We start from the raw sequence: 19402 nt of genomic DNA, 5'->3' as shown, positions 1-19402 counted from the left end.
GTTATTAATAATTATTTGCAGAACTAGCTCCACTAGAATGGTGTTTAAGGAAATGTTTTGTTAATGAACCAGTAAATGAATAGCGAAGGTCTAACGAAGTCGAAAGATGGCTTTAGTATTGATATAGTAATGAAGTTTATTATTTCAAGACAGATTTAAAGGCATTTAAAAGAGCAGTAAATAAGATGAAAAGAGTAGTAATTTACATACTGGAAATCTTGAATGAATAATAAATTCAGTAATCATTTTTTTAAATACAGCGATCATAACAGTTTCAGGGTCCCCCCCCCCCCCCCCCCCCCGACCTATTCATTTGAATTCTGAAGTGTTCTAAATTGGTTTGACCAGTAAAAGTTAAAGTCAATATAAAAGTCCAAATTTATCAGTGTTTTATCTTTATCAAAATTGACATTTTGTGTGTGGCATGAAAGTACAATTTCTAGGGTAACCTATGCCCGATTTTAATCAGATTAATAGACAGTATAAAGTTTTGTAGTAAACATAATAGTGTAGTGTTATGCACTCATGATTTTCCGTGAAACTACCAGTTCAATACATTTTCTGGTTCTAAAATTCTATTATATTATGCAATGTTACAACTTGTTGTTTTGCATGAATATATACCAACGTGTACGGGGAAGAAACTCAGTTAATGCCTAATTAGGCTGGTTACCGTATTATTGTCACATTGGTAGCATTTTCTGGTTTGCTTTTGATCCGTCCTGATGTGTGATTGCATTTCGAACTTACTTGACGTATCATTGTTATTACAGAGTGGATGTAAGTCCGACTTGCCACCACTCAGGTACACACGGTCGATATCTATGCGAAAATCCTTTCTCATAAGGTGAATCCCGCTCACTTACTATAGCACAGGCTTTAACGAGTACAGTGTCACGGAGGTTACAACCTCTATTGCAGCGCATGAAAGACCAAGTTTTGGTAATCAACCTATAATAGCGCAGCATTTTGTTTCACCAAGAAACCCGAATTCTGAAGCACAGTGTACTTGTAATAAAGTCAGCACACCGCCTGCTAATGACAACAACTCCATGCATTTAAGTACCTTAATGCATGAAGAGAGCTTAATTAAACATCGCCAATTCCAGGTATTCAACGAGGAGAGTAAAAAGAATATTCATCCTGTAGTTTTTATTAGAAACTTTAGAAGTGTTTTTCAAAGTCTTGGACGGAGGAACAGAAAATCTAGGTTGTGGTTTCACACATGTCCGGTGACGCATTGCTCTGGGCGCTGAACGCAGCAGAAACATGCAAAACATTTAACGAATTTGAGAAAGCGTTTCTCGACCAGTTCTGGTCGGCATCGACTCAAGAACGACTAAAAAAGATATATATAACCCGAAGACAGGCTGTTCGAGAAAATACTTTGAAAAATACATTTATATGACACAGTACTGGGATGAACCACGGGACTTGTTACGAGTACTGAAGGCTAGATTCCCATTATATATTAGAGAGAAACTCTTTCACGCCACAGATACTGATTTTAAGAAATTTTTATCTGTGATAGATTCGTTAGACTTAGTCCAAGAAGACGCCAGAAAGAATTAGGTATCCTCGGAGCTGAAACAAAATATACCAAAGTCAACAAACTGATCTCGGTCCCTGTAGGTCTTCGCCAGGAGACCGTGACTAAGAATGTAAGCAATAGGTCTATGCAAGAGAATGTTAATATGATTCGCTATCAGGATGGGAAGAAAAATTGAAGATGAACTCTATCAAAAATCTGCCATCGCTGATAGGGAAGAAAAAGAAAGTACTCAGGCAAGTGTCAATGGAACCGTCAATGGTGTAGCAACCATTATCCTCCTCGACACAAGTGCGAGTGTATTGGTGATGAACGCTCGATTTTTAAGAAGGGGACGCAAATAAAAAGACTGCCGATTTTGCGTGTTATAGGAGCGCCTGTTATAGGAGCGTTGGGAAAGAAGGCACAAATTATAAAGTATCAGACACAGGTTGAAGTTTCCTTTGGAAATGATAGCGTTATATGCACGTTCCTTGTGGTGTCACCGCCAGACACCACACTTGCTAGATGGTAGCCTTTAAATCGGCCGCGGTCCGTTAGTATACGTCGGACCCGCGTGTCGCCACTGTCAGTGATAGCAGACCGAGCGCCACCACACGGCAGGTCTAGAGAGACGTACTGGCACTCGCCCCAGTTGTACAGCCGACGTAGCTAGCTACAGTTCACTGACAAATACGCTCTCATTTGCCGAGACGATAGTTAGCATAGCCTTCAGCTACAATTGCTACGACCTAGCAAGGAGCCATAATCCTTTGCTATATATATTGTGGTTATAACATGTACCATCAAGAGAGATGTTCTACAAATGTGGATTAAAGTTAAGTATTCCGGAAGCTACGTACTTTTCTTTATAGCATTCATTACGTATCCTGTTTCAGACCTCACGCCAGCCTGCGTGAGTTTAATCGCGTGCCTTTCGGCTTCCTCTCATTGTGTCTAGGCTGTCTTATCTAGACACAACATTCCTATTAATGGATAACTTATCAATATCGGTGTTACTGGGTCTTTAGTTTTTAAGGGACAGAGAGGCTGTAATAGATCTCGCCCGGGGAACATGTATACTTAAGTACCGGCAGCGACCAACAATGTTGATGCTAAATCGGGAGTTCGGTGCGAGCCTTCCTCTGACAAGAGAATTAAATGTATCTGTCGGCAAAGAAAAATTGTTGGTGTTAGAATATGATCACCCACAAAAGTGTCATATAAACCGAAACAATGATGCACCCAATATCATGAGTGACATCGGTGCAACAATAGAGGAGAAGGTGAAAGAGGCAACTTGCATTGACGTTTCATAGGCTGGACAATTAATAAAATTGTTATCCAGATACCATGAAGTATTTATTGATCGACCAGGTATCATAAAACATTATGTTTATGATATGAAAGTCTATCCCCATAAGATCTGTTGTAGTGCTTCATACTCGGTCCCCTGGACAAAGAAAAATGAAGTAATGAAGGAAATCCGAAAAATTCTTGATTGGGGAATTATTGAGACATCAAACTCACCATACAGTAGCCCTTTGTTTGCCATGACCAAAGCAGATAGAAGTATACGTTTAGTTCTCGACGCACGAGACATCAACAAGATTATAGTGCCAGTGCGAACGAGACCTGAAAACCTTGACGAGCAAATCCAGAAATTTTTAGGCAAAAAATGTCTGACTTCACTTGATTTGCGTTTTTCATTTTGGCGGTTCTTATTATCTAAGGAATCTAGACAATATACTGCTTTTGTGTTTGGGGGCCGAAGCTACCAGTTCTGTATTCTTCCCTTTGGCTTGAATGTTAGTGCTGGTGTGTTCATAGCAGCGTTAGATAACGTACTAGGACCCCAGCTATTAGATCAGGTCACAGCATGTGTTGATGACCTTTTGCTAGCAACAGATTCCTGGGAAGAACACCTTGAATTAATACAGAATGTTCTAGACAAGTTTCTAGCAAGAGTAGTAACGGTAAATTTTTAAAAAAATCCGAGTTTACTCCACAAGATATAAAATTCTTAGGTCACATAGTATCGCCTCAAGGAATACGACCAGATCCAAGCAAAATGAAAGTAATTGCTAATTTTCCGTACCCACGGACGAAAAAACAACTCAAAAGTTTTATTGCGTTAGCATCCTTTTTTCGAAGATTTCTGACGACTCAGCAGCTTAACAGCGAAGCGTTACTGAGCCTGTTAAAGAAAAATGCACATTGGTGTTGGACATCGCAGTGCAGGCAAGACTTTGACAATATCAAGGAGGCACTCATTAATGCACCGATTCTCCATCAGCCGGATATGTTAAAGAATTTCATTATCGCATCATACACCTCAAATTGTGGAATCGGGGCATGCCATGTGTCAAACTGAACAGATAAATGATAAACTGGAAGCCAAAATGATCGGATTTGCCAGTAGAATACTAACCAAATATAAACGCTCCTACACAGTGACCGAACTTGAGGCACTCGCTGTAGTGTTTGCTTTTAAAAAATGCAGGTACTATGTATATGGGAAGCATGCTAACGTCCTGTGTGATCATCAGATTTTGAGCTTTATGTTACCTTGCAAGTTACTGCACGGACGTTTAGCTCGGTGGACTCTAGCTGTACAAGAATATGACTTCGAAATCAGGCATGTTCATGGACCTGATAATGTAGTTTCCGACGCATTATCAGGCTGCAGCCTCAGTTGAAAACTCCACAGAATGTAAGATCTTGCTGGTAAAAGACGAAGCTAATAGAAACATACATCTAGCGTTGTGGAAAAAACTGAAACAATGTCAAGAAAACGATCCGATGAGAAAGAACATCAAAGACATACTGCCTCAGCAAAATGACAGTGCTTTCCATAGTATTATCAGTTAAGCAACGATATTCTGTTTTACAAATAAGACAATCCTAACAGTAATTGGCGCGTGTGTATTCCGTCAGAACAGCTTGAATACCCAATTTGGTTAACACATCGATCATGGGAGCATTTCCGCATTATCAAACGCACACTGAAGATAAATCAGTATTGTTACTATCCGAATTTAAAAAGAAAAATACAAGAACTTATAAGAACCTGTAAGGTATGCCAGAAAGTGAAACCGAGCAATGTATGCAGGGACACTGAATTACATCCCATTATTGCACAGTGTCTACGACAGATCGCAGTTATCAACATTGCAGGACCCCTATCAACTGATAGAGGGGGGTTGAACTATATCCTAGCAGTGTATGATTTGTTTATTAAATATATAAAAATGTATCCTCTTCGAAATTCAACTGCTAGCAATATTGGGAAAAGGTTAACAAATGATTATATCGAGTTTGTTGGATGCCCATCTATTGTAATAACTGATAACGCTACATATTTTACTGGAGAGAGGTGGAAGGACTTTATGGAAGAACATAACATTAAAGATGTCTTGCTTTCACGGTTTTCTCCCAGCAGTGATCCAGTAGAGAGAACTTTTAGGGAGCTAAACCGGGTCATTCGAACTTAACACCCACAATAAGCACACTAAGTAGGTAGAATACCTAAATAGTTTTATGGAAACCTACAATAATTTACTGCACGTATCAACCTGTTTTACACTGTGTGAACTCATGAACGAACAGAAGAACGAAGTAAATGAATGGGCTAATCCCATACCAAAGGTCCAAGAAAAAAAATTAACGCATCAGGAGAAAGTGCACATAGCATTACAGAATATAAGTCGTCAAGCAGAGCTTCACAAGGCAAAATTTGATAAAAAAACTTACTAACAAACAGCACTACTGTGTCGATGAATTGGAGATTGCTAAGAACACATCCCAAGTCGTCGCTAATCAGAAGGAAGAATAGAAAATGGCAATTATTGTATGAAGGACCATTTAAAATAATCTCAATCCCACATGACAGACGTTATGTACTAGAAGATGTCAGTACAGGTAACCTAAAAAGAATATTGTCACAGAGACATTGAGAAATATTTGCAGTAGGAACCCACGTCTATGCCTATGTAAAGATAATAAGATGTCTAGTGCTAATGCACAATAGTACAATTGTAAAAATGTAAATAGTAGTTATAGTGAAAATGTTATCATAAGTAATTTCATGAATTTATATGTACTAGTCTGTAAGTTTACATGCCAGTCGTTACACTATAGTATTCATGAAGTGTAAATCCCAAAAGGAGGGAATTTTTTAATGATAAGAACTTTTAATTATTCTGAAAAGGTCATTTACTCGATACAAGTTACTGCAAATCCTATCTCAGTAAAAGTAAATTTTTTATCTTTTCTATGTAGGTTGTAGAAATTCCCAATATAAATAAGTATACGGACAGATACTACATTTGTTCATTTATTCATGTACGAGGGTAAATGAGTCATGAATGTTTCTATGAACCTCACCTACGTAAACGCACACACGTAACAAATGTTAAGTGTGTGTGAGTTGCGTGTCTGTCTGTATCCACATTCACTATTCTGTTGTGTACTGTTTTGGGTACATTTTTCTTTGCGCGGTTGTATTTGTTGTTAGCTCTTATGAGCTTTTTTCCTGTTAGGTGAACCGAACATGAACATCTGTCCCATAATCTGGTAATAATCCTAACAAAAACATGAATGAATGAGTGTAAACGAACAGAAATAAAATGTATGTCATGAAATATGGAAATGTACTGGTATCTACACAGTTCAATGATGATCCTATTGTCAGAACAATGTAGAAGATTTTAGCAATCATCTTGTCTCATATTTTTTTGACAGCGAATAATCTTTGTTATTATGTTATTACAATAAGGAAATTGTGTACATGGACAAAAAAAATTCATTATTTTGTTAATGTTAGCAGCAACGACATGGACGTTAAAAAACTGTTAAAAGTACTGAAATCGATCTAAAACTGTCGACCTCAAAGAAAGGTGTTACGACTCATCTTCGCGTGCCAAATGTTATAAGACAGACTACAGCCAGCAGCGCGGCAACAATATAATGCAATGCTGGCTACGCAGCGCCTCGCGGAAATGTTTGCTTACCGCAAGAGATAAACAAAGCACACGATGGAGACCAGAATGAGAAACGGTGCAGTGTCGTACATGTGCAAAGTTAACTACAGTTAACTATGAATTACTAAATTCAAATGAATAGTGTCAAGACGCAGGACATCGTCCAAAAACAAACTGTATGAATCCGTGGGAATGAAAGTGAATTTGAGGCTAAAACTTCTTCCGCAGGATAAATATGATACTCGTAATTACCTTGTTAGTGATACCGTTTTTTTCGACATTTCATGCACCCATCTTGTACGAGAGGGACGTGGAAAGAGAGAAACCGGACCTGCTGCAGTAATACTTTCAGACAGCAACAGACCCAGACCAAGGTGCGGCCGACGGCAGACGAAGGTCCATCCACGCGGTCGGGGGCGTTCCAGCAGCGGTCTCTACCTGCCTGCGATCCAGCGGCTCGACGTGGGGGTGGCTACGCGACGTCGTCGGAGAATCATCATATGAAAGTTACATGAACTTTTAATTTTCATTTGAAGCCTCCGTGAAAAGACTCTCTTGACCTCTGATGCGACTAAACACAGATATAAATTCGCGTGTTGAAAATACTATCTGTTGTATTCACATTAAGCCTGACAAATAAGAGTAGGTAACTGTATTTTCTTGAAGCCACACGGATGGTTTTGATCCCAGTTTTCCGAATCCAGTGAACCGAAATGGGGGGGGGGGGGGGGGGATAAGTTAATCCAGGAACTCTCCGCCGCATTTTCCAAGATTATACAGTTACTGAAGCCATTTACACAATCACGTCAACGCTAACTGTGTCATGCGGTACTCAATGTTATATCTGAACACTTGCGTGATGAGAACAGTATGTTAATCATGTGAAAGTGAACAATAAGCAACATGGATATGATGGTCTGATAAAAAAATACAATACACAAAAACCAATTTTTTTTCTCAGCCCGAGGGGCAATGTAAAATACACGACTGTATTTTATTCAGAACAATATTCACGACAGCATTGTGTGTGGAATTTGAGCGAACATTCTCGTGATATTAATAAAAAAGCACTTCATCGCTACTAATATAATAATAAATAATTATTGTCAGTGACGTAATTTCATTTTCTGTGAAAATAATATTTTAGATAATACTCATGGAAAAATATAATGGAAATCTTCATCTTTTCTTATCTATGATTCATCTAGAATAATCTTTCTTCTTGTACGAACTGTTGTCGTGATCGGAAGTGATTGATGTCACGTAACACAGAGGTCTGTAAAAACTGTTTTATGTTGTTAATTAGTATTCGAAAAATAGAGGTTCTATGAGATTGAAATGAATTTTATTTGTTTAAAGTTTTTTATCGTAATTCTCGTCAGCTACAAAGGAGCGCAGCCATTAGCGCTATTGATCTAAAGCGAGGTTTATTGGTAAATGCTGAATAATAAGCGATTAACATAAAGAAATATATTCAAATGTTAATGCATGTAGTGAACGTACAAAAAGATTTAATATACACTACTGGCCATTAAAATTGCTACACCAAGAAGAAATGCAGATGGTAAACGGGTATTCACTGGACAAATATATTATACTAGAACTGACATGTGATTACATTTTCACTCAATTTGGGTTCATAGATCCTGAGAAATCAGTACCCAGAACAACCACCTCTGGCCGTAATAACAACCATGATACGCCTGGGCATTGAGTCACACAGAGCTTGGATGGCGTGTACAGGTACAGCTGCCCATGCAGCTTCAACACGATACCACAGTTCATCAAGGGTAGCGACTGGCGTATTGTGACGAACCAGTTGCTCAGCCACCATTGACCAGACGTTTTTAGTTGGTGAGAGATCTGGAGAATGTGCTGGCCAGGGCGGCAGTCGAACATTTTCTGTATCCCGAAAGGCCCGTACAGGACCTGCAACACACGGTCGTGCATTGTCCTGTTGAAATGTAGGGTTTCGCAGGATCGAATAATGGGTAGAGCCACGGGTCGTAACACATCTGAAATGTAACGTCCACTGTTCAAAGTGCCGTCAATACGAACAAGAGGTGACCAAGACGTGTAACTAATGACACCCCATACCATCACGCCGGGTGATACACCAGTATGGCGATGACGAATACACGCTTCCAATGTGCGTTCACCGCGATGTCGCCAAACACGGATGCGACCATCATGATGCTGTAAACAGAACCTAGATTCATCCGAAAAAATTACGTTTTGCCATTCGCGCAATCAGCTTCGTCGTTGAGTACGCCATCACAGGCGCTTCTGTCTGTGATCCAGCATCAAGGGTAATCGCAGCCATGGCCTCCGAGCTGATAGTCCATGCTGCTGCAAACGTGGTCGAACTGCTTCTGCAGATGGTTGTTGTCTTGCAAACGTCCCCATCTGATGACTGATGCGGATAAGATGCCAGTCATCTCGACTGCTAGTGATACGAGGCCGTTGGGATCCAGCACGGCGTTTCGTATTCTGCTAACAGTCATTGTATCTTGACCAACGCTAGCAGCAATGTCGCGATACGATAAACCGCAATCGCGATAGGCTACAATCTGACCTTTATCAAAGTCGGAAACGTGATGGTACGCATTTCTCCTCCTTACGCGAGGCATCACAACAACGTTTCACCAGGCAACACCGGTCAACTGCTTTTTATGTATGAGAAATCGGTTGGAAACTTTCCTCATGTCAGCACATTGTAGGTGTGGCCTCCGGCGCCAACTTTGTGTGAATGCTCTGAAAAGCTGATCATTTGCATATCACAGCATCTTCTTCCTGTCGGTTAAATTTCGCGTCTGTGCACGTCATGTTCGTGGTGTAGCAATTTTAATGGCCAGTAGTGTATATTATTTGTTAGTAGTAAAACAGGGCCTGGAGCAGAATCGATAAGTGGTTAGCCGCCATCTTAGTGAAATATTGCAGCGGCAGCTTTAAATTGATTTTCTACTCGGACATAAATGTTGTTGGTCATAATTGTGATAATAACTGTGTATTGGTGGCCCAGAATCCACTTTGAGGAAATAAATCTACTTAGAGTGTGAATAATTTTTAAATATAGTGCATATAGCATCTTAAGTTATATAAATTCTTAATTACTAATGCAAGAAGCCTGGTTATTTCATAACAACTTTTATGAAATATTTTGACAGAAAAAATACATAAGTGTTGTGTGCGTGTAGCATTGTGTGACAATGCTGCCACCTCGAATAACAGTAGCATTAAATTCGATAAACGATCTGCAACTTTGCTACAAGTTGCCAGGTGGAGATTTCTTTAACAAAATAACGATCATTAGCCGGGAAAAGCGGTGTTTAAATAAAACCTCATGTTACATTGATAATAAGTAACTAGTTTTATTGTAATCTTGCTGAAATTGTACAACACGCAATCAAACTACAATACTCGCACGCCACAATACGGAAGATACACTTATTAATCACATGGCAAAATATTCTTTCCTTTGTATATTTAAATTTGCCGAAATTTTGTTTCGATATCTCAAATTGTTAATGAGATATGAGGAATATTACAAATATTCATTCTGGCTTATCCGCTGTCACGCGAGATTGATGATGGATAGCGATATCCTTCTAACACCCAAACCTCCAGATGCCAGGCATTGAGATCGGTACCAAATGTTGTATCGATAGAGTATCAACCAAAACTCCGCTTTAGTTCTACTATGTGCTGTCGTCCAGCAGAACCAGTGTAAACGTTAATTAAAAATGACGGCAGAACTACGGGAGACAGGAAAAGCATAACCGTAACTAATATGTATAGTTTCCTTGGGGAAATTGGAAGAGCGTTAAATCGTCGTATCAAAGGTCCCGTAGTTCATATCTCAATAATGACAGTTTTTTTATACTTTTGTTATGCGAGAAAGTGTTATATGCCACTATTAATACGCCGGCCGGTGTGGCCGAGCGGTTCTAGGCGCTTCAGTCTGGACTGGAACAGAAAAGGGAGGTAATGACAGTGGCACGTAAAGTGCCCTCCGCCACACACCGTTGGGTGGCTTGCGGAGTATAAACGTAAATGTAAATGTAGAGCCGCGCGGCCGCTGCGGTCGCAGCTGCGAATCCTGCTTCGGGCATGGATGTGTGTGATGTCCATAGGTTAGTTAGGTTTAAGTAGTTCTAAGTTCTAGAGGACTGACGACCTCGATGTTAAGTCCCATAGTGCTCAGAGCCATTTGAACTATTAATACTTCCGTAAGTGTGATGCAATTGTTTCTTTATTCTACTATTCCGACTGTTTGTTTATTCTGTGAACCTACAGCTGCTTCATCACGAATGGTGTCTGTTCTGTCGCACACGTCCGACAGAACACCACACTTATCTATGCAAATTTACTCAACAGGTTTGCTACTTCCAGCTAAAGAAGCGAAAGCAGACTGCCAAAAGAACATTGCTACAAATTCCGAAAAGTCCCTTTACATGTCAGAAAAATGTTCCCATTTAATAGCTTCACTCGTAAACAGATAAAAGACTTTGTCATCAGTGAGGTTTGAACGCGAGACCTTCGTTATTACGACCTTACGCGCTGCCAACTCACCCACGCTAGATGTCATATGGTATTATTTTTTGGGGTAATTCTTCTGATTCAAAACGGGTATTTTTGGCTCAAAAACGGGCTGGTCGAGCTATATGTGGTGTAAGTTCGGGAACCTCTTGTCGATCCCTATTCAATAGTCTGGGAATTCTGACATTGTCCTCACAGTATATATTTTCTTTAATGTCGTTTGTTGTTAACAATATTAGCTTATTCCCAAGAGTTAGCAGGTTTCACCCAGTTAATACCAGGCAGAAATCAAATCTGCATGTGGAATGCACTTCCTTGACTCTTGTGCAGAAAGGAGTGCACTATTCTGCTGCATCCATTTTCAGTAAGCTACCACAGGAACTCAAAAATCTTAGCAGTAGCCCAAACACTTTTCAGTCTAAACTGAAGAGCTTCCTCATGGCTCACTCCTTCTATTCTGTCCAGGAGCTCCTGGAAGAGCTGAAAAATTAAGCTAATTCCAGTGTTACATTGTTGATTTTCTTTATTTAAACTTACAAATTGTCGCCTGAATACGTTTCTTGTATTTCATTTTATCTGTTTCTTCTATCGTGTTATAATTTCATGTATTGACTCGTTCCATGACCATGGAGACTTCTCCTTAATTTGGTCCCACGGAACGATAAATAAATAAATAAATAAAATAAAATAAATGAAGAAACCGGTGTTCAAAGATACCTCGTTCCTGTGCCCCGTAGTTCTGGTGTCACTTTTAATTAGCGTTTACGCGTGTTCTACTGGACGACAGCACATAGCACGAACCAAATCTGTGTTTTGGTTCATACTCTATCGACATACAACGTTTAGTACCGATCTGAGTGTCTCACATCTGGAGGTTTGGGTGTAAGTTTAAAGAATAATTCAGTATGCTAGCTACATTTTATGCGCCAACACTGAACTCGGGTGCGGAGCGGCAGTTCGGCAGCAGCCCGACGCGCTACTCCGCTCTGCGCTGTTGATCCGGGACTACTGCGACGTCATGTTTGCAACTGCTGCCAGACACATCATTCAGATAGTTGCATTATAGCAGCTCGGTGAGTGGTGTCCAGTACATAGACATCATCAAGCAGATGGGGAGGGGGACAGGGCAAGAGGCTATACTTGTCCCCCTCATGGAATCTGGAAACACGCTTTTTGTTCATTACATAATTCTCTCATTTTCTGACAATGGTCATCAGTGACAACTGAACATTGCTAGCTCGACGGGTAATACTACTCCTCTGGCGGTCACTATATACAGGGTGGTGCATTGATAGTGACTGGGCCAAATATCTCACGAAATAAGCATCAAACGAAAAAACTACAAAGAACGAAACTCGTCTAGCTTGAAGGGGGAAACCATATGGCGCTATGGCTGGCCCGCTAGATGGCGCTGCCATAGGTCAAGCGGATATCAACTGCGTTTTTTTAAAATAGGAACCCCAATTTTTATTACATATTCGTGTAGTACGTAAAGAAATATGAATGTTTCAGTTGGACCACTTTTTTCGCTTTGTGATAGATGGCGCTGTAATAGTCACAAACGTATAAGTACGTCATATCACACAACATACCGCCAGTGCGGACGGTATTTGGTTCGTGATACGTTACCCGTGTTAAAATGGACCGTTTACCAAAATGCGGAAAAGGTCTATATCGTGTTGATGTATGGCTGTTGTGATCAAAATGCCCAACGGGCGTGTACTATGTATGTTGCTCGGTATCCTGGACGACATCATCCAAGTGTCCGCACCATTCGCCGGATAGTTACGTTATTGAAGGAAACAGGAAGTGTTCAGCCACATGTGAAACGTCAACCACGACCTGCAACAAATGATGATGTCCAAGTAGGTGTTTTAGCTGCTGCTGCGGCTAATCCGCACATCAGGGGCAGACAAACTGCGTGACAATCGAAAATCTCAAAAACATCGGTGTTGAGAATGCTACATCAACATCGACTGCACCCGTACCATATTTCTATGCACCAGGAATTGCATAGCGACGACTTTGAACATCGTGTGCAGTTCTGCCACTGGGCACAAGAGAAATTACGGGACGATGACAGATTTTTTGCACGCGTTTTATTTAGCGACGAAGCGTCATTCACCAACAGCGGTAACGTAAACCGGCATAATATGCACTATTGGGCAACGGAAAATCCACGATGGCTACGACAAGTGGAACATCAGCGACCTTGGCGGGTTAATGTATGGTGCGGCATTGTGGGAGGAAGGATAATTGGCCCCCATTTTATCGATGGCAGTCCAAACGGTGCAATGTATGCTGATTTCCTACGTAATGTTCTACCGATATTACTACAAGATGTTTCACTGCATGACAGAATGGCGATGTACTGCCAACATGATGGATGTCCGGCACATAGCTCGCGTGTGGTTGAAGCAGTATTGAATAGCATATTACATGACAAGTGGATTGGTCGTCGAATCACCATACTATACCATGGCCCGCACGTTCACCGGATCTGAAGTCCCTGGATTTCTTTCTGCGGGGAAAGTTGAAGGTTATTTGCTATCGTGATCCACCGACAACGCCTGACAACATGCGTCAGCGCATTGTCAATGCATGTGCGAACATTACGGAAGGCGAACTACTCGCTGTTGAGAGGAATGTCGTTACACGTATTGCCAAATGCATTGAGGTTGACGCACACCATTTTGAGAACTTATTGCATTAATGTGATATTTACAGGTAATCACGCTGTAACAGCATGCGCTCTCAGAAATGATAAGTTCACACAGGTACATGTATCACATTGGAACAACCGAAATAAAATGTTCAAACGTACCTACGTTCTGTATTTTAATTTAAAAACCTATATGTTACCAACTGTCCGTCTAAAATTGAGAGCCATATGTTTGTGACTATTACAGCGCCATCTATCACAAAGCGAAAAAAGTGGTCCAACTAAAACATTCATAATTCTATAAATAAGAGATAATACAGAGGCTTACTTACCATCATTCTTCCCACGCACTGTTTGCAAGAGGAGCAGGCAAGAGGGCATCAGTCAATGGTATCAAAAGTACCCTCCGCCACAAATCGTCAGTTAGTTTGCGGAGTATTGATGTAGATGTAGAGTTTCACGGACAATTACGACCAAAATAGGCGTCCACAATGGGCGGGGGAGCAAGACGGGCCTCCTAACACCTCATCCCTCCCGCCCCCAAGAATCAAGGGTACAGAGTTTTTTATTCATCACAGAACTCCCAAAATCTTCTAGAAGTAATTTCCGTGATTCCGCAAAACTTCTCGTTTATCTAGTTGTAGCATTCTGTGGCTGATCGCAGTGAGATCTACATCTAAATCATACTCCGCAAGCCACCTAATTGTGTCTGGCGGAGGGTACTTTCGGTACCACTATTTGATCCCTCCAACCCTATTCCACTTGTGAATAGTGCGTGGGAAGAATGACTGTCGGTAAGCCTCTGTATTGGCTCTAATTTCTCGTATTTTCTCCTCGTGGACAATACGAGAGATGTATGTGGGGGAAGTAATATGTTGTCTGACTCCTCCCGGAAAGTGCTGTCCCAAAATTTCAATAGTAAATCTCTCCGTGATGCTCAACACCTCTCTTGTAACGTCTGCCAGTGGAGTTCGTTTAGCATCTCCGTAACGTTCTCTCGCCAGCTAAACGATCCCGTGAGGAAACGCACCACTCTTCGTTGGATCTTCTCTATCTCCTCTATCAGTCCTACCTGATAGGGATCCCAGAAAGATGAACAATACTCAAGAATCGGGCGAACAAGCGACTTATGAGCCACTTCTTTGGTGGATGAGTAATATTTCCTTGTTCTTCCGATAATCTGAGTCTGGTATCCGCTACCTACTGTTTGTTATATGTGGTCATTCCACTTACGCTCGCTCTGGATAGTTTCGCCTAGATATTTTACGGCAGACGCTGTCTCCAGCTGTTTGTCATCAATAGTGTAGCTATACAGTAGCACATTTCTTTTCCTGTGTATGCGCAATATGTTACATTTATTTATGTTCAGGGTCAACTGCCAGAGCCTGCACCATTCATCATTTCTCTGCAGGTCGTACTGCAAGTTCTTACTATCTTCTGGTGTTGCTACTTTGGTATAGACTTTATCATCTGTGAATAGCTTTAAAGAGAATCCGACGCTTTCTGCTAGATCATTTATATATACTGTAAACAGCAACGGTCCTATCCCACTTCCCTATGGTACTCCGGATATTACCGTTACATCTGCCGATTTAGTTCCGTTACGAACGACTTCTTGAGTTCCATATGCAAGAAAGTCTTAAATCCAATCGCAAGTCTGCTCTGATACTCCGTAAGCTCGTATTTTTTTCATTAAACGGCTATGTGGGACGGTGTTAAACACACAACTGGCCAATAAAATTGCTACACCACGAAGATGACGTGCTACAGACGCGAAATTAAACCGACAGGAAGAAGATGCTGTGATATGCAAATGATTAGCTTTTCAGAGCATTCACACAAGGTTGGCGCCGGTGGCCACACCTACAACGTGCTGACATGAGGAAAGTTTCCAACCGATTTCTCATGCACAAGCAGCAGTTGACCGGCGTTGCCTGGTGAAACGTTGTTGTAATGCCTCGTGTAAAGAGGAGAAATGCGTACCATCACGTTTCCGACTTTGATAAAGGTCAGATTGTAGCCTATCGCGATTGCGGTTTATCGTAGCGCGACATTGCTGCTCGCATTGGTCGAGATCCAATGACTGTTAGCAGAATATGGAATCGGTGGGTTCAGGAGGGTAATACGGAACGCCGTGCTGGATCCCAACGGCCTCGTATCACTAGCAGTCGAGATGACAGGCATCTTATCCGGATGGCTGTAACGGATCGTGCAGCCACGTCTCGATCCCTGAGTCAACAGATGGGGACGTTAGCTAGACAGCAACCATCTGCATGAACAGTTCGACGACGTTTGCAGTAGCATGGACTATCAGCTCGGAGGCCATGGCTGCGGTTACCCTTGACACTGCACCACAGACAGGAGCGCCTGCGGTGGTGTACTCAACGACGAACCTGGGAGCACGAATGGCAAAACGTCATTTTTTCAGATGAATCCAGGTTCTGTTTACAGCATAATGATGGTCACATCCGTGTTTGGCGACATCGCGGTGAACGCACATTCGAAGCGTGTATTCGTCATCGCCATACTGGAGTATCACCCGGCGTGATGGTATGGGGTGCCATTGGTTACGCGTCTCGGTCACTCCTTGTTCGCATTGACAGCACTTTGAACAGTGGACGTTACATTTCAGATGTGTTACGACCCTTGGCTCTACCCTTCATTCGATCCCTGCGAAACCCTACATTTCAGCAGGATAATCCACGACCGTATGTTGCAGGTCCTGTACGGACCTTTCTGGATACAGAAAATGTTCGACTGCCGCCCTGGCCACCACATTCTCCAGATCTCTCACCAACTGAAAACGACTGGTCAATGGTGGCCGAGCAACTGGCTCGTCACAATACGCCAGTCGCTACTCTGTGGTATAGTGTTGAAGCTGCATGGGCAGCTGTACCTGTACACGCCATCCAAGCTCTGTGTGACTCAATGCCCAGACGTATCAAGGCCGTTATGGATACTGATTTCTCAGGATCTATGCACCCAAACCGCGTGAAAAAGTAATCACATGTCAGTTATAGTATAATATATTTGTCCAATGAATACCCATTTATCATCTGCATTTCTTCTTGGTGTAGCAATTTTAATGGCAGTGTACCCTACTGAAATCCAGGGCCACGGCATCAGCCTGAGCGCCGTTGTCCAATGCGCTGTGGATCTCTTGGAGGAACAGAGCGAGCTGAGTTTCGCAAGATCTCTGCGGACTCCATCTCGATTTTTATACAGGAGATGTTCATTTTCCATAAACGTTATAATTCTTGAGCATAAAACATGTTCCGTAATTCAACATCAGATTAACGTCAACGGTATAAGTCTATAATTGTGTGGATCTGTCTTAAGGCCTTTCTTAAAAACGGGAATGACCTGCTCTTTTTTCCAGTCGTTAGGTACCTTTCGTTGCTCAAGCGATTTACGATAAATTGCTGTTAGAAGGGGAGCAAGTTCTTTCCCATAATCTGTATATAATCTTATAGGTATCTCATCTGGTCCTGAGCCTTTCCACTACTAAGCGGCTGCTTTTCAATTCCGCGATCGGTTATCTCAATATCTGCCATTCCGACGTTCGGACGGCGTTTTAAAGGAGGGGCAGTGTTACGATCTACGGCGGTGAAGCAACTTCTGAAGACCGAATTCAGTATTTCGGCCTTCTCTCTGTTGAATGATGAATAGATGATTCTGACCCACTTACTGATTTTACGTACGACCAAAATCTCTTAGGATTTTTGCTCAAGTCGGTTGACAACGTCTTACTTTCAAAGTCATTGAACGCTCCTCTCGTTGTTCTCCTTACGCTCATTTTCGCTTCGTTTAGCTTTTGTTTGTCTGCTAAGTTTTTACTTCTCTTGAATCTAAGATGAAGTGCTCTTTGTTTACGTAGTGCTTTTCTAACACGGCTATTAAACCATGGTGGATCTTTCCCATCCCTTTAAACACTTGCTCGGAACATACTTGTCTAGGGCATATTGAACGAAGCCTTTGAATTTTTTTCCATTTGTTCGTCCTCATCACCGAATATTTGACGCTGACTGCTGAGATATTCTGAAATTTGTATCTTGTGGCCCTTGCTGTGGAAATATATCTTCCTGCCTTTCTTAACATTCCTCGTAGGACTCGTCGTCATAGATTCTGTCACAGCATTACAATCAACGATAACTTCCTCTAAGTTAACTGATTCGATAAGTTCAGGTCTGTTTGTTGTCAGGAGGTCTAAGACCTTACCCTCACAAGTTGGTTCTCTAACTATCTCCCCAAGGTAATTTTCGGATAATACATCCAGAACAATGCCACACGAATCCCTGTCTCTGGCATTTTCAACAATTTTTGAAAAACTTGGATTCTTTGTTGTGCTATCTGTCAGACAGAGGGAAGCAAATTTTTGTTTGTGGGGTTTCAATGTAGATGTTCTGAAAGAGTCCTATAGAAAGCTTGACGTTGAAGTATTACTTGGTTCTTTCAATTTGATGTCAGTTATTGATTTTCCTACTCGGGTGGTACAGAAAAGCAGCACACTGATAGGCAATGTTTTCATAGACCAAGATAAATTTAATCAAATACAAATTTTTCCTGTTAAGAATGGTCTGTCTGATCATGATGCACAGCTAGTTACAGTATGTGATACAGCTCCATACAGTAATGCAAAACAGTCCTCCAAAATAGTGCGTTCAATTAACAATTTAACAATTGAAAATCTTAGGGAAAGCTTGCCACAGTTAGACTGGGATGAGGTGTACAGGGAACCTGATGCTAATTTAAAATTTAACCTATTTCATGATACCTTTGTGAGCATATTTGAAAACAGTTTCCCTAAGAAAACACTGTAATATAATTGTAAGAAACAATGTAAAAAGCCATACTAAAGGGATAAAAATATCTTGTAAACAGAAAAGGGAAATGTATCTTATAGCTAGAAGGAGTAATGATCCCAAAACAGTGAAACATCATAAAAACTACAGCATTGTATCAAGAAAAGTTATGAAAGTCCATCAGTATGTGCATTATGTCTGAGATTAGCACATCTGACAAAAAAATTAAACAATTTGGAATATTGTAAAAACGGAAACAGGGCAACTGAGAGCACAGAAAGATTGTATTTCTACAAAAAACAAAGAAAAGATTTTTAACAAGAAGTCAGGAGTAGAAAACATTTTTAATAATCATTTTTTAAGTGCTGCAGAGAAAATATGATCCAGTTATTCATTAGAAAATGCAAGGTGGTAAATGGAAGAGGCAACACCTATGTAATTTGATAAAACTGAAATTCAATCCACCTTTCCTACTGAAATTAAGAAAATAATAAATTCATTCAAAAGTAAAAGCCTATGTGGAACTGATGGCATTTCTAATGGAATTGATGGAATTTCTAACAGAGTACTAAAAGCTTGTTCCCAACAGATAAATAGGATTCTCAGCTACATATGTAGTAGCTCACTGAAACAGGGCATTTTTCCAGATATACTGAAGTACACTAAAGTTAAACCAGGGGATAGAACTGATACTAACAACTACCGGCCAATCTCACTTCTGACAGCTTCATCCAAAATTCTTAAAAAAGTAATTTCTTCAAGAGTAGCATCACATGTTTGTAAAAATGAAGTACTAACAAAATGTCAGTTTGGTTTTCAGAAAGGCTTTTCAACAGAAAATTCTAAATTTGCTTTCACTGATAAAATATTAAATGCATTGAGCAGCCAA

This window comes from Schistocerca piceifrons, chromosome 3 (genome assembly GCF_021461385.2).
Source record: "Schistocerca piceifrons isolate TAMUIC-IGC-003096 chromosome 3, iqSchPice1.1, whole genome shotgun sequence".
NCBI lineage: Eukaryota > Metazoa > Arthropoda > Insecta > Orthoptera > Acrididae > Schistocerca > Schistocerca piceifrons.
Note: the sequence above shows the minus strand (reverse complement) of the source record.